The 16,221-nt window shown below is 44.4% G+C and overlaps 1 protein-coding gene across 13 annotated transcripts in view; it reads right to left on the bottom strand.

Moving 5' to 3' along the window:
• Positions 1-16,221, bottom strand: part of NCOA1 (nuclear receptor coactivator 1) — a 291,778-nt gene that overhangs the window by 113,236 nt on the left and 162,321 nt on the right. For 2 of the 13 annotated variants that reach the window (XM_072986358.2, XM_078381592.1), the window contains exon 1: positions 9,664-12,553. The exons of 9 other annotated variants lie outside the window; for them this stretch is intronic. The gene's annotated coding sequence lies outside the window, so the exon portion shown is untranslated. Of the gene's footprint in view, positions 1-9,663; positions 12,554-16,221 lie in introns of those variants that run through there. 2 more of the 13 variants (XM_072986363.2, XM_078381593.1) reach the window with 1 other exon arrangement.

Genomic DNA, 16,221 nt, shown 5'->3' with positions numbered 1-16,221 from the left:
ATGTTGTCTCCACGACTCAAACTTGATGAAGCTCTGAGCAAAGTCGGTTTTGGAGAACTCAGATCCCATTATTTCAAACCTGAGCTGTGTTGTGATAGACCATCATTCAAACGTGGTGACAGCTTCGGTGGGTGGGTGGGTGCAGGGAATTATCTGTACTCCCCTGCCTGGAGGGAGGGAGGGAGGGAGGGAGGGAGGGAGAGCTTGCTTAACTCATGCAGCGATACAGTCCCAGAAAGTCTCCAAGGAGTAACTGAGAGTTCTTAACTTGCACCATTTATTCCAATTTGGTATATACTGTATCTAGCTTTAAAAGAGTGTAGCAGGAAATGAATGCTCCCACAGAAGCCTGCAGATTAGTGATTAAGAGCAATTATTCGGGAAGGTAAGAGCGTATGGAAATGGAACAGGAGAAAAGCTTAGCAAGTTCCATGTGCCATTTTGTTCTGCTGCTTTGCTCGTTTCAAATTTGTACCAAATGGTACAGGGGTGGAGGAACAGTATATTTCAGGAGATTGTTTCCAAAGCAAAAGCCTTCCCTCAGTGCCGCCCTTGATGAGGTCTAACTCTAGCTGGTTCTGTGACAGAAGGAACAGAATTCTGCACACGCTCAGATGAACCTTACACAGCTACTCTATGGCAAGTGGATTTGGAGACTCCTCTTATGCAGTCTGAATGGCAGTAAGCATACAGTATTTTGGACTGGGACTTGGCAAATCTGGGATCCACAGAACCACGAAGCTCCCTGAGTGACCTCTCTGTGAGCTTGATTCATCCCACATGGTACCTGGTGTAACAACAAGTGGGAAAGGGGAGAATAATCTACACATCATCTTCTTGAAAAAAGAAGGCTGGGGGTGGGTGGGTGATAGGATAGCACTTTTCAAATCTTTGGAAGGCCGTCCTACAGAGGAGGGGCAGGATCTGTTCTCGATCCTCCCATAGTGCAGGACACGCAACAATGGGTTAAAGTTACAGGAAGCCAGATTTTGGTTGAATATCAGGAACAACTTCCTAAATGTTAGAGCAGTACGACAGTGGAACCGGTGGCCTCGGGAGTTGGCGAGTGCTCCAACACTGAAGGCGTTGAAGAAAAACTTAAATAATCACCTGCCAGATCTGCTTTGATGGTATTCCTGCCTTGAGCAGGGGGTTGGACTGGATGGCCTTATAGGCCCCTTCCAACTTAACTTTTCTATGATTCTATGAGTCTATGAGCTTTCTAAAGGAAAGCCAAGACGTGAATGTAACTGATAAATAAATAAAGAAAAACACCCGAAAATCAGCAGGTTTTTAAGATATCTACGTTGTGTTGCCCATATAATACAAAATACTTTGAACAGCGCAGAATGGCAGAGCTTGCTGACTAATTAAGTACTGACATCCTGTAGAGGCAGGTATTTGATGAGCAAAACAGTTATTAATTAACTTCGCCGTCTACTCATACACTGACAAAGGGGCAAATACTTAAAAGCATTATCATAATATACTGGCAATCCACAGTTATTGAACAGTGGCTATTAACCCACCCCCCCCCAAAAAAAGGAATTGACATTCTGACTTATATCAATATCTCAAGTGAAACAATGAAATGGTAAGGGTGCTTCTCGTGCGTAGTTATTTCTTGTACATGCCCTTGCAAAGGGCAAGTTCCTGGGAGCCTGGCCAGGGGCTGCAGAAAGGTTGGCAAGGGTTTGGTTCTGGGTTAGAGTTTGAGTCGTTGGTATCAAACCCCAAGTTGCAAGCCCCAAGTCCCAATGAAAAATAAGCTCTTTTTTCCCCCAGAAAAAGGGAGAGAGTGGGTGGGTTCCATGAGTGAAGTCTGAGTTATTGGAAAATTAAAAAAAAAAACCTCAAGTGAAGTCCGGGTCGAGTCACTGGTGCGACTTAAGTCCGACTTGACAGCATGTCCCATGACTTGAGAAGCCACCCCTTCTGAAAAGCTCTGCCAAAGGCTACTCATGGTTGGGGAAGCTCTGGAGAAAACCAGTTGCCTGCGAGTTGCTCGGATCGCCCTTGCCATTATCGTATGCCACCATTCTTGTCAGAGGACAACCCATGAAAAGCAGCAATGCACAAGATGAAGGCAAGATGACAAGCCAATTCAAACGGAACCCAGACAACAGAGCAAAACTGACAGGAGCCGTTTCAATACGGCAAGAATTGAAGCTGGTGAAAAGCAAAAACTCAGACACAACCCAAATGACAAAATAGGAACAATTACAAAAAATCAAAACAAAAAACAATAAAATCCCCAGAAGCTGGACATAAAGTTCTGAGATGCCAGAAAGAAATGATTGTATCTGAAAAATCACCAATGTTTTCGATCCGGGAGGAAACCAACTTGGAAGAAATTTCATGGAAGAAAAGTTTCTTGCTCCCGGCCAGCCTAACTCCTTCATGGCACGTCCTTTGTTGTTTAAGGTGCCCCCCACCACCACCACGACCTCCCAGAGGGGAGGTTTGGGAAAGTTACAGGTTGCAAAGAGAAGACAGGAAGCCTTCTTGAACTTTGTGACATTAATTTCTCTTGGGATCCAAGCCAAAATTATTTAGTTGAGGGACTGCGTTTCCCCAAAAGGAACATAATGAATTTTGAAAGGATGGGATGGAGGCCTGGCAGTTTAGGGAACAGGTTCTTAGCACTCCCGCTGGAGAGGAAAGAGGAGTTTTTATTTTCTCCAGCCACTTTCTCCCCCTAATATAGATAGCTTATTCGGTGCATTACCTGTACATGTGAGTCAAATACCATGACCAGTGTCATGTCACACCTGTCCTTCCGAAAGCAGTGTCTATCTCAATATTACACAGTTTACAGGATTCATCATAGCTTCTCGCCTCCATTCTCCCAACTTCCTATCTGCGTTATATAGGTCATGCTCAATTTTCAGCTGCCAAGAGCAGGCCAGACCAAAACCAACAGCACAAGGAGCACAATTGTACATGACACCTGGATAACTGCATTGCCGGAGGCGACAAGATGGAGAAAAGGAGGCTGTGTGTGTCTTTGTGACTTGAGAGGAAGGAGAAGGGAGATCTGAAACGATGCCACTTCGAGTCTGAAGCCAGGCTCATCCTGACTATAAAATGCTCCTCAAGCCTATGACACACATACTAACTAGATGAAAGGTGTGCACTCTCTTTTTTTGCACACTGTTGTACATGATCACGCTTGACTCCATGTGACAAGTATAAGGGAAATGTGATGGGGTGGTGAAACACAGGCATGTCACTGTATTGTTGAAGGTGACGATGTGGTCACACATATCATTCCTTTCACACAAAGTGGTCCTCCAAGGACAGAAGGCAGAAGGGCCCGTACAGCTTACCATATCATAGAGCCAGTTGGAGCTCCAAGCAATTACAAAAGCAACACAGCCCAAAAAAAGCGGGTGCAAGTAGATCATTACAAGCATGGCAGACAGCACCCCACAAAGATGGGTTTCAGCACAGTTAAGTGCCATAAGTAGACGTTGTCTAAATGGGTGGGGTACAAATTAAAAAAATAAAATAAAAACAAAACACTTTGGTCTATAACTGCACTGTAGAAATTTCAAAGAATTTTTAACACACTATCTCGCTCACATTGTACCTTTATTGTTTCTGGCCACAGGCCTCTGCAAAGGCAGACTAGCATAAAAAGGATTAAAACAAAAGGATGGCTCAGAGATCATAAACAATGGGTTCAAGTTAAAGGAAGCCAGATTTTGGTTGAATATCAGGGAAAACTTCCTAACTGTTCGACAGTGGAACCAGTGACCTCGGGAGTTGGCAGGTGCTCCAACACTAGAGGCATTCAAGAGAAACTTAGATGCTTTGACTGTATTCTAGCACTGAGCAGGGGGTTGGATTTGATGGCCTTGTAGGCACCTTCCAACTTCACTTTTCTAGGATTATATGATTTATGTAACACTATGAACCTCTACAAATCGAAGTCTCAATTTCTTAGCTGCCAGAGCAAATTGTGCAACAGAGTACGTAATATACAGCTGTGTATCAGTGAGTAGTCTTACTTTTATTTCCACTGAAGTATCTTGTTTCCCCAAAAATAAGACCTAACTTGAAAATAAGCCCTAGTATGATTTTTCAGGGTGCTCATAATATAAGCCCTACCCCAAAAATAAGCCCCAGTTAAGTGAAACCCCATGCCTCCACCATTGTGCAGCAACCAGAAGATGACATGACTGTATTTGCATAAATGTAGATTGTTGTACTTTAAAAAAATCCCCTGATAATAAGCCCTAATGCGTTTTTTGGAGCAAAAATTAATATAAGACCCTGTCTTATTTTCGGGAAAACATGGTACAGTTGGGATACAGCTGAATAATGGGAGACAAAAATCTTTCTCTGGGATTTTCATAGAAAGGACAGAAGAATAAGTAGAGAGTTAGGCCCTCAATCTGATTGCAGCCATAGGCACATTTCCGCTCCTCCCCGGGGTTCCTTTATACGTCCCTTGAAGACATGCTTCAACACACTCAATGGTCACTGAATCTTATCTATGAGAATTCCAGCAAATTTATGAGAAATGTCTGAGTTAAAATTTTAAAGGTTCACTTTTCTTAGCCACTGGGCTCTATCGATTCCACAACTGTAAGTGAATTGGCTAGTTCAGTGGTTTAAGTGTCTGGTTGTGGAAGGGAGTTCAATTCCCCACTGGATGCCTCCTGCGAGGAGAGCCAGCCTGTGTGGCCTTGGGCAAGCTGCACAGTCTTAGGGTGCCCCCAGAAGAAGAGAAGGGTAAATCACTTCTCTGTCTACTTGGAGAAGCCTGAAAAGGGTCACCATTAATCAGAAATGACTTGACAGCACATGATGATGATGATGATGATTCTAATGATGATGATTCATGATGATGATGATGATGATTTCTACATATACTCCTTGAGAGATGGAAGCTAAACTCACAAGAACATGCCACATATAACAAGTTTCATGAAGGCCTCAATGCATTCTATTCAAAGCCAGCTCTTGGTCTTCAAGAATTTCTAATCAGGACCTCAGTTTTACTTCTTAGGTCTTAGTAGTTCTCGCTGCCAGCAAGATGGTAAAGAAAAGAAGCAGCAGCAACCTTCTTCTTGAGCAAAATCTAGAGGAGTTGAACAAAACCAGGACAGGGATCCTTCTACAGCTATCCCCAAATTTCACTTCACTTTCCAGTGGGGTGGGTCCAGACAACAATCTGACACCTTCCTAAACTCCAAATCTATCAAATTCCTTTTTCTCAGAGAGAAGAGAACAATTATCAGGTGAATCCTCAAGACAGTACAAGGCAGGCAGGAAAATCATAGCCTAAATGCGTCAACACACACCTTTGTGCAGCTGGTTTCCAGCACTTCTCTCAGTGGGACCGGCCTTCCAATATGCAATCACATTGACACCCACAATTAGCTACGCGTGTCACTACATGTGGCCAGAGCTGAACCGGGATGTGCAGGGGTGAAAAAAACATAACAGGCAACACCACACACTTTTTGATCTGATAGTTGGTACTTTCCAAATTAATCTAGCAAGGGATAAGTAGCGCAATGTCCACAGAACTTCCTCGGTCCAGAAAAGTGTTTTGCTGATACTCAACTGATTTGACTTGCACATCCCATCCTGATTCCAGGACTGGGATCCATGGTGGCCTACAGCAGTGGTTCTTAACCTTGGGTTACTCAGGGGTTTTTGAACTGCAACTCCCAGAAATCCCAGCCAGCACAGCTGGTGGTGAAGGCTTCTGGGAGTTGCAGTCCAAAAACACCTGAGTAACCCAAGGTTAAGAACCACTGGCCTACAGCAACACTAAACCAGTTAGGCGTGAAAACAGCTTAAGAAAGGAACAAACAGAAAATCATACCACTAAAACACAACTGAACATTGACACACAATAAGCTTAAAACACTTTTTCAAAACTCACTTCTAAAAAGGTGAAAGGCTTTGCATACTCTCTAAGTCTAGGATGTGACATCCACTGGAGCTAACCGATGCCAAGCGCTGACTGCTAATGAAGCCCCAGAGTCACCAGAATAGCACTTAGGGAAAGGGGAAGGCTATACCTAATAAACAACAGTAGATCATTACAGATAGGTAACAGAAAGCTAACAATAATCTCTACATCCTAGCAGGCAGATTGAAGCTGACAATGTAATTAAGAGAACTCAGAATCAACTGGCTAGCAGAAGTGGAAAAAAATAAACCATGAAAAAGAGACATGCCAACGACAAGACACAGAAAATCTCATCACTGAGCAGCATAACTGGTGGCAGAAGCTGAGAAGCTAGAAAGCCAGGAACTCTTTTTTGTAAAGGTAGAAAGGACAGTCCATTTTTCATCCAATGTCCTTTCGCCAACCTTTCAATTCTTATGTCATTGCTGGAAGAAACAAGCAAGTCAAACAGATTAGGTATGGAATATGTTCATGGTATGGAATTTGAAGAAACACACAAAAGCCTGAGGAGCTGAAGGCAGAATCCTAGCTTTGGTTTCACATGGTTTCTGGAAACCACAAAGACACAGCAGGAAAACGGTAACTCAAAGCTACCAACAAACATTTGTTTGCATTTCCAAACTGGTGCAAGAGTGTGCCAAATGGAGAAGTTTTTCAAGGACCTCTTTGTTGAAATTAGGACAGTAGCTGAATGGGGGATCAGAGGCAGCCAACCTGGCCTGCAACAATATTCCCCAAGAGCAAGTGGACTCAAGCAAGATGGAGCGAATCCATAGCAGCAAATTCTATAACCACAAAATCATTTTGAGAGGGGGAAATAGATGTGCTGCTTGCATTATATTAAAAAATGGATTGTTCCTATCCTTACACACAAACATCTCTAACTACCACACTGCAAGCTAGTTATATGAAAAGGCAAACACGTGATTTGGAAATGTCTACACCACACTGGTGTGTTTGAAACAGGTTTAAGTGACCAGTTTCCTTCAAGAGGCCCTGGTAACTGTCCTTCTGTCAGGCTACCTAGCACTACGTAGATTTTCCCAGTGCTTCCACCAAACTGCAACTTCAATGGGTGGTCATTAAAACAGATGAACTGTTTTCACCTGGCAAAAGAGAAGCCTCTTTTTTTAAGATTAAGGCACGCCAACACCCTTTGGCACTGCCTTCAGATGTACCAATGTGCTAAATGTTCCCCATTTTCTTTTTGAGCTTTATTTCAGCCTCATTTATTCTCGCTTAGTTATAAAACATGCATGCTTCCCTTCTGTAAATTCCAAGAACATGCAACTGAGAAGATATACAAGGGAAAGAAACTGTTCCTTAGAAACACATTGAAGGCGTAAGAAACTCAGCCACGGCCAACAGAAAATCCTCTTTAAAGAAAATATCAAGGTACTTTTGCTAACAACGTTTGAAAAGGTTTCCCAGAATATGAATGTTTCGACTGGACAATAAAATAGCAAAGTGACAAAACACTACCGAGACACTGACATGTATGTACAAGGTTGAGTTCTATAGCGGAGGCAAAGACAGACAGTGACAGAACAATTAAAACAACGTCTTTCCTCAACTGTTAAGTTCCATGGGAGACGAGGTGGAGTGGGGAGCAAGTGCGCTCTGCTTGGCAACTTCCACCATTATCTCTTCTCTCTGTAAATAACTGGAAGCAGAATAGGTCTTTGCTCATTCAAATGAAGGAACAGACATGGTTTTGGAGGAGTTCTGTTTCCCATTGGTCTTTTCGTAGCCAAACAAAACCCTATTTTTCTGACTCAAATCTGTAGTCGCTAAAATGGGTGTGTTCTACCAGAGCTTGTATCCTTTGCCAGCATAAGGTCCCACAAATGATGACGCCTCTGGTTTAAAAGGATGCTGGAGCGCAGGACCAGGAAAGCAGCTGCTCTTCAGACGAGCCCGCACTGAATCAAGACGGACTGATATGAGGCACTCCATATGTTCATGGTCCATGAAGCTTTTCTCTCTCAGACGAGACCCACCTGAGGGCTAATTCAGGTACTGCGGCGTCCTCATACAACTGGAGTGTATCCTGACGTTTCTCAGAGGCAATATGGAAATTGTGGACTCCTATTCATATACAGGTGACTACTGTATGCGCAGGGTATGAATTGGGGGGAAAAGAAGACTGGAACTTAGAAGCTATCGTATGCTGCTAAAAAAGAGCAAGTCACTCACTTTGGAATGTGTACAATAGGAGAAATTCACTTTAGAAACAAAAACAAGGAAGAGGAAGAGTAACAGATAACAGAGAAAGTGGAGCAACAGGAGGACAAGGAAAAAGGGCAGTCGCATGACTTGTATCTTGTGCAGTGGGGGGGGGGCGGGAACAGAATCTAATGATTCCGATATCTTTGACAAGCATGCAACCTAAACACCCTCCATATACAATCAACAAGTAACAAATGATGTAAATCACTCCTGACCGGGACACATTCATCAATGACTTTATTCTGCATCAGGACACATCAAGCCTCCTGCAGAACTGAGCATCCTTGTACACAAGGCTTAAACTCACGTGACACCGTGGCTTAAACACACCCACGTCCCTGTATCAGACTGCAGGCACTCCTGCTGCCGAACTCGGAACAAACCCGCTGCCCTGGCGCAGCTACCTTTCCTCTGCATGCTGCGTAGCAACTGTTACATACAGCGACTTATGCCAACGCTCCTTCCCCGGGCATGTGGAAGGCTGACAGAGGGAAGCTAGCAAAAGGGAAGAGGCACAATTTCACCAGAACAGCGCGCAGCCCTGGCCCACATGGCTTGCCCGCCAACCTATGCTCTCCGAGCCATGCAACAAGGTGCTGATAACACCTTCTGGATGCCGTTTGAACTCCCAAAACGGGGGGGGGGGGGGGCGGCGCTTCCTTCTTTTTTTTTTCCTTCTACATTAACCTGCCGTCCTTCCCAAATCTGTTTGTAGAATTTCTACAGCCTCAAGCTAGATCACAAGAGTCCGACATTTCCAGCGCTCAGAACTTGCTGAGTCCAGAGCAAGAAATCAACTTCCACCAGAGGAAGGATTTACTTTCGACTGTGCTGCCACAAGCTTGTTAGGAGAAAACAATCTGAGAAGAATAATTAACTTTTTCCAGCTGCTCTTACTCTTTGTCAATGATTAGCAACTGTTAAGCCATCAGCATGTTTTTCTTTTCTCTGCTAAAGGGTGCCACCCCCACGCAAGCTGTGTGTCAACTTCTGAAAGCCACTTGAGCGCATTCTAGCCAAGTACAACAAACTGCAACATTTACACGCTCATTTCCAAGGCCTCTGCTGAATTGTTTTCACCTTCAGCCCCTACGCAAAAACTCACCGGCACTGCCGTAGGACAAAAGGCAAAGACCGAGAAAAGAGAAAAGATGGAGAGCCGAGAGGAACAAGCAGCTAGAGTTCGATATACAGTACATATGAGCTTCAACGCAGACAGTAAGGAAGCCTCTAGGCTTGAAAAATATTGACGTTCTCATAGAGAGGTTACAGAAAATGAGATCACAAACAGCACAAGATCCTCTTTTCCTTGCCTGCAGCCCCCTCGTTCCAACCCATCCAGAGTGCTTAGAAACAGGAGAGAGCTGAAGGACACCACACTCAAAGCTGCAAAACGCAAGCAAAAGCAGGAGGGACAAGAACAGAGTTAAAAAAATGTGATGCCTGAAACAGGACCGAGTGTAGGAGAAGCGTCAAATAAAGAAACGGACCGCTACCTTTACCTGGGCAATTTCCAGCCTAGACCAGCGTGCCACCGGGCCGTACAGTAACAACCTGATGATGGTAAACATGCTCGCTCACCCACCCTCCGGTCCATGTGCTCTGCCTTGTTTGGAACCCATCCGGCGTTTGTACGCTTCGCTGCACGCTGCCACCGATGCCGGGGATGATGATGCGACAGCGATGACGACAGGCAAAGGATTCAGCACCAGCGGAGCAGAGCTGGGACTTGATGATTCCCCACACCAGCTGACTGGATAATTAAAGGAAACACATGCCGCCAGAGCCACTCACACACCGCCAGGCCCCTGGGATCCCCGTTGCCACCTGGCCGACGCCAGCCAAACCCAAGAGAGCCGGGCAGGCACAGCGCTCCAAAGACAAGCTTCAGGGAGGACCCGGCCCGAGCGGGAGACCTCCTCAGCAGTAAAACCTCAGTACCCCGGAGGTCGATGCGCTCACACAAAGGGAGCAGAAAAGAGGCAAAGCAGATCTGTGCAACGCAGTTCAGAATCTGGTGCTTTGGGGATGCTGAGAAGGAACACCACACTGTCCGGCTGACAGGAGGGAGGGAGGACTCCCACGCCCTCCACCGAAGCTTTCATTTTCTGTCATGAAACTTGCTCAGTTTCTGTGACCTAATCTGGAGACACTGATGTGGTTCTTATGGGAAATGCAACCAACTTTTAAAAACGGCTTTAAGAGCTCTCTGCTTGGGGGCTTGCAAACAGGAGAGACTCAATACAGAAATAAAGTCCTATGAAAAAAAGATTTTCATAATAGCCCTGAGGGGCAAAAGGTAAAAACGGCCCTGCTTGTCTTCCATTCTCCATCGATTGTTCTGTTCATGGATACTATTTTTTTAGCACCTCAGCAGGGGGCTGTATGAACAAATAATAAGGCAGGATAGCTCAGTGGTTTATGTATCTCGGTGAAGAGCCAGAGTTCGGGAGTTTGATTCCCCACTTTGTTTTCTAAGGGGAAAGCCAGCCTGTGTAGCTTTGGGCAAACTGTGCAGTCCAAAGGAATCCTCGGGGAAAAAGGAATGGTAAACCATTTTTGAACACTCGTTACCTCGAAAACTCTGGCAAGGGTTGCCATAAGTCCGAATCCACAGCACACAACTGTGATATTATGCCCCATTTAATATGTAATTTGCTGGCACAATTCACTGTCACAATCCTCCATTCGCCTTAGTCGCTTTAAAAGAGTATTAGCCAGATTCATAAAGGAGAGGCCTATCAACGACTGTGCTACCAGTTATGATAGCTAAAGCCAATATTCATGTTCACAGGCAGCATGCCTCTGAATTCAGTCGGTTGATGGAAAGCAGAATGTGAGATGGGCTTCCTCCATTTTTGTGATATATATATATATATCTCACATAATGATTATTCTTTGATCTTCCCACACTACTTCCAAAGTGACTTCCACACGGTCCAGCGAGAGTCTTGTCCCAATGGGAAACAACCTTCAGGATTCATGTATTTGGCAAGGTGTATTTGTTTTGGTTGTCCGTGGGTTCAGCCTTGCCTCTTTCTGGTTTACTAGTCAGAGTTTGAGAGCTGTGCAGAAAACCTTTCCTCAATTTTAGCCATCATTTAGGGCAGTGATGGTGAACCTTTCTGAGCCCGAGTGCCCAAATGGCAACACAAAACCGACTTATTTCGAAGTGGCAACACTGCAATTAAAACCTGAATACTAAGTTTTTAGTTTAGAAAAAACAACTGCCCCTGCACTGCAACATTTAAATGCTTGGTTTAACCCCCCACCCACCCGTCCGGGGCGGTATTAACAGAGTAATACTTACCAGTCCTCCACTCCATCAGGTTAGACCGGTAATGGTCGCCATTGCACCCCTCCGCTGGACCACTGCACCAGTAGAGGGGAGTGCTAAAATCCGGGATTGGAGGACGGGTATTTCTCAATGGCGACTTATGGCTCGTATGCCCACAGAGAGGGCTCTGCGTGCCAGCTGTGGCACACGTGTCATAGGTTCGCCACCACTAATCTAGGGAGCTGATGTCCATGGAGTTTATGGGTTTGGTGCTGCTTTATCTTATTTCATTCATTATTGGCTAATACCCCTTGACTTACTTCTGGAGGGACAATGCCAGTCAAATAATGGACCTTTTCAATGGGGATAGTTTTCAGGCAGCTAATAATTCTGCATGATTCACTAAGGCCTACAGGTGTTGTAACTGTGTCAATAATATGCAAAATCATTGGATAAGTTTAAGCAATCCTTTACTTTTTAAGGGGATAATTTGAGGAGAAGAGACTATTTTTGACAGCACCTGCCAACCTTCCATAATCAGCTGGTCCTTCAAAAGAAATGTTCAGTCATATTAGAGCACTCCCAGATGGTCCAACCAGCCCCAATCCCATTGAACAGGGAACCATATTCAGTAATGATAAGCTATCCAGCACCCTAGCAGTTAGGATCCAGAGATTTAAAGTCTTGTAAATTTCTATAACGACCACTAACCACCAACAAGCCCTTCCTGTGACATATTTCTGCAATACTTTTCACAACCCTTTATAGCAGTTGCCATCACAACATGCCATGGTAACCGATTTCCAAAGGTTAATTATTCATTGTAGCAAGGAGCTCTACATTTGGGTTTAACTCTGATGCCTATTATTTTCCGTAGATGCTCCTGAGCATTTTTATTTAGAGAAAAAGTTCCCTTCATCTCCTGAATTCATGAATTTACAAACGTCTACCATGTTTGTCTTCAACTCACTATTAATGACCAAACTAAACATGGTAGATGTCTTAACCAAACAAACATCTGGAATGGGCTGTAAACACTAGTTGGTTTTTATCTCCCTGCAAAACTCTTCCAGTTAAAAACAGAAAGAGGGGAGGCAGATAATGCAAGTACATGTCCATTAAAGGTAAAGGTTCCCCTTGACAATTTTTGTCCAGTCGTGTCCGACTCTAGGGGGCGGCGCTCATCCCGCTCTTCAAGCCATAGAGCCAGCGTTTTCCGTGGTCACATGGCCAATGTGATTTAGACACGGAACGCTGTTTACCTTCCCACCGAGATGGTACCTATTTATCTACTCGCATTTGCATGCTTTCGAACCGCTAGGTTGGCGGGAGCTGGGACAGGCGACGGGAGCTCACTCCGTCGCGTGGATTCGATCTTACGACTGCTTGGTCTTCTGACCCTGCAGCACAGGCTTCTGTGGTTTAGTCCACAGCGCCACCACGTCCATTACCCTTTCTGAAATCAATAGTACTCATCTGGGGTGGAGAGAATGCAGAGCATTTATTCAACCTTCCCCTTATTGCTTTGTTCTGGTCCTACAACTCACCCCGCCCCACATCTCATCGTAGTTTCTAAAAAGGTGAAAATGGCAGTACACGGAACTGAGGGCTGAGCAGAATTGTATTGCAAAAAAACAAAAATCCAAACGGTGCCAAAAAACCTACAAAAAGGAATGACTTCACACACTGCCAAAAAAAAAACCTACAGAAAGGAGAATGACTTCACGCACTGCAGATGTGATGGGAGACAGTAGCTGGGACAGCTTTCAAAGGCAGTTAGACCAGTGCACTGAGGATGACAGATCTATCAAGGAAAAGGGATGCCAACCACAATGGCTATCTATGGAGGCCACAGGACTAGAGCTTAGCCTGCATATCTCTGAACACCCACTGTTACGGGGAGGTGAGAGCTCTCTCAATTTCTTGTTCTACTTATGGGCTTCCTAAAGACATCTGGTTGGCCACTCTGGGGAACAAGATCCTAGATTCAATGGAAACTTTCCCTGATCCAGCAAAGGCTCTTCTCCTGTCCATTTTGTACACAAAGATATATCTCAAGGCATCAACTGGACTCTAATACATATCACAGTGACATTTTGTTCCCAGTTGGACCATTTATATTTGGCTACATTCAATGAGTGTAGTGGATAGAGTGATGGGCTACGATTCTGGAGAACAGCGTTCAAATCTGAAGTCAGCTATGGAAACTCACTGGGGAGTGAAACAGGTAAAAACTAATCCTTAAATACCTCATTTACCTTGAAAACCCTGCCCTGTTTTCCTAAAAATGACCTAGCCTGAAAATAAGCCCTCATATGGTTTTTCTTCTTTTTTTTTCTGAGCTGGACCACAAAGAAGGCTGATCGCCGAAGAATTGATGCTTTTGAATTGTGGTGCTGGAGGAGGCTCTTGAGAGTTCCCTGGCCTGCAAGGAGAACAAACCTATCCATTCTGAAGAAAATCAACCCTGAGAGCTCACTGGAAGGACCGATCCTGAAGATGAGGCTCCAAAACTTGGGCCATCTCATGAGAAGAGAAGACTCCCTGGAAAAGACCCTGATGTTGGGAAGGTGGTGAAGGCAAGAGGAGAAGGGGACGTCCGAGGATGAGATGGTTGGACAGTGTAATCGAAATGACCAACATGAATTTGACCCAACTCCGGGAGTCAGTGGAAGACAGGAGGGCCTGGCGTGCTCTGGTCCGTGGGGTCACGAAGAGTTGGACATGACGTAATGACTAAACAACGATTTTTCAGGATGCTCGTAATATAAGCCCTACCTCCAAAATAAGCCCCAGTTAAGTGAAATCCTTAACTGGGGCAGCAACCAGAAGAAGAAGACGTGACTGCAAAATAAAACATCCCCTGAAAATAAGCCCTAATGAGTATTTAGGAACAAAAATTAATATAAGACCCTGTCTTATTTTCAGGGAGACACGGTTTTATTATAACCCATAAGGTCAGTTTCAACTGGACAGCAAAGAACAACAACAACATTCAATAAGGAATGAAGGAGGCAAATGGAAATGAGGATGGGTAAAACAATGGTAGAAAGACTCCAGAATGCAAGATGGAGTCAGTTCTCTTACAACCAAACTATGACGTTTCATCATGCCCAACTCCAAGTTGGATTGGTGATGCCAGTTGCTTAACCTCCTCCTTGGAATCTCACTAGGCCTCTAATTTGAAAAGCTAACACTCGGAAACTGTAAGGGCAGAACCCAACATTTTCCACCACAATGCCTGGACAGGAACTAGTCAGGCTATTAGGGTGGTCAACCTTCCACCATTGATAAATTATTTAGATGTTCTTGTCTTCCCTTGTCTACCACATCTACTCACTTCACCCACTGTTCAAAGCAAATTCACTCAGGAAAGGAGCCCTGTGTGTTTATTAGCAAACAGCTGAAGGCCCCTTGCAGGAATCTACCCAAGAACTTCTGTAATCAAAGCTGATGATCTACTCCCTCCCCCAGGCATGGCCCCAAGGACGACGACAACCATTATTTGAATTGTTTACACACTGCTCTGCCCCTCTGAGACTTGCAGAAGCTTGCAACACAGAGATGCACAGACTCTACTCTTTTCCCAACTGAAGGCCTACTCCACCCCTCCCCTGAACCACTTAAGAAAGAGTTAAGTACGGCAGACTCTGCAGGTAAAAATAGCAAGGGACCAGGAAAAAGGAGAGGGAGGGAAATGCATTAAACGTGGCAAGGCTAAGCCAGACATGGTGGATTTGTTGCAAATGGAGAAACTTTTGCCCCAAGCAAAGAGTACAGAGGCTCTTTGAGTGCAGTTTTAAAAGAGGGAGCCAAGTTTGCCTATTTCGGCCTGAGGAACAAAATATGAAAAGAATGGTGGCACCTAAAAGACTAACAGATTGACTTCAGGAGGAACAAGAAAAAGGCTATGTGGTCCCCAAGAATACACAAATGCAAGACTGGGTGATACCTTTTATTGGACCACTAAAAATCAAAAGATTTGCAAGCTTTCAGGGAGAAAATTCCACTTTTACAGGCTTAGTACAACCCCTCCATGGATAGTACAGAAAAATTGCACTCCAAAATCCAAAAATGGGTGTTACATGCTGTTAGCCATGCTTTATAAGGCCCACTTGAATTCACTCCCCAGGATGTCTGGCTCAAGATCAGCAACCGCACTATTTGGGTTGTCCGGGACATCCAAATCTTTCTGGTATAATTCTTCTGTGTATTCTTGCCACCACTTCTTGATGTCTTCTGCTTCTGTGAGGTCCCTACCATTTTTGTTCTTTATCATGTCCATCTCTGCACAAAATGTTCATTTAATAGCTCCAATTTTCTTGAACAGATCTCTGGTTTTTCCCTTTCTATTCTTTTCCTCTATTTCTTTGCACTGTTCGTTTAAGAAGGCCCTCTTGTCTCTCCTTGCTATTCTTTGGAAGTCTGCATTCAATTTTCTGTAACTTTCCCTATCTCTCTTGGATTTTGTTTCCCTTCTCTGCTATTTTTAAGGCTTCGTTGGACAGCCACTTTGCTTTCTTGCATTTCCTTTTCTTTGGGATGGTTTTTGATGCTGCCTCCTGTAAAATGTTACGAGCCTCTATCCAAAGTTCTTCAGGCACTCTGTCCACCAAATCAAGTTCCTTAAATCTGTTCTTCACTTCCACTGTGTATTCATAAGGGATTTGGTTTAGATTATACCTGACTACCCCAGTGGGTTTTCCTACTCTCTTCAGTTTAAGCTTGAATTTTGCTATGAGAAGCTGATGATCAGAGCCACAATCAGCTCCAGGTCTTGTTT

This window comes from Pogona vitticeps, chromosome 1 (genome assembly GCF_051106095.1).
Source record: "Pogona vitticeps strain Pit_001003342236 chromosome 1, PviZW2.1, whole genome shotgun sequence".
Lineage (NCBI taxonomy): Eukaryota > Metazoa > Chordata > Lepidosauria > Squamata > Agamidae > Pogona > Pogona vitticeps.
This window is presented reverse-complemented; position numbering and strand designations above follow the sequence as displayed.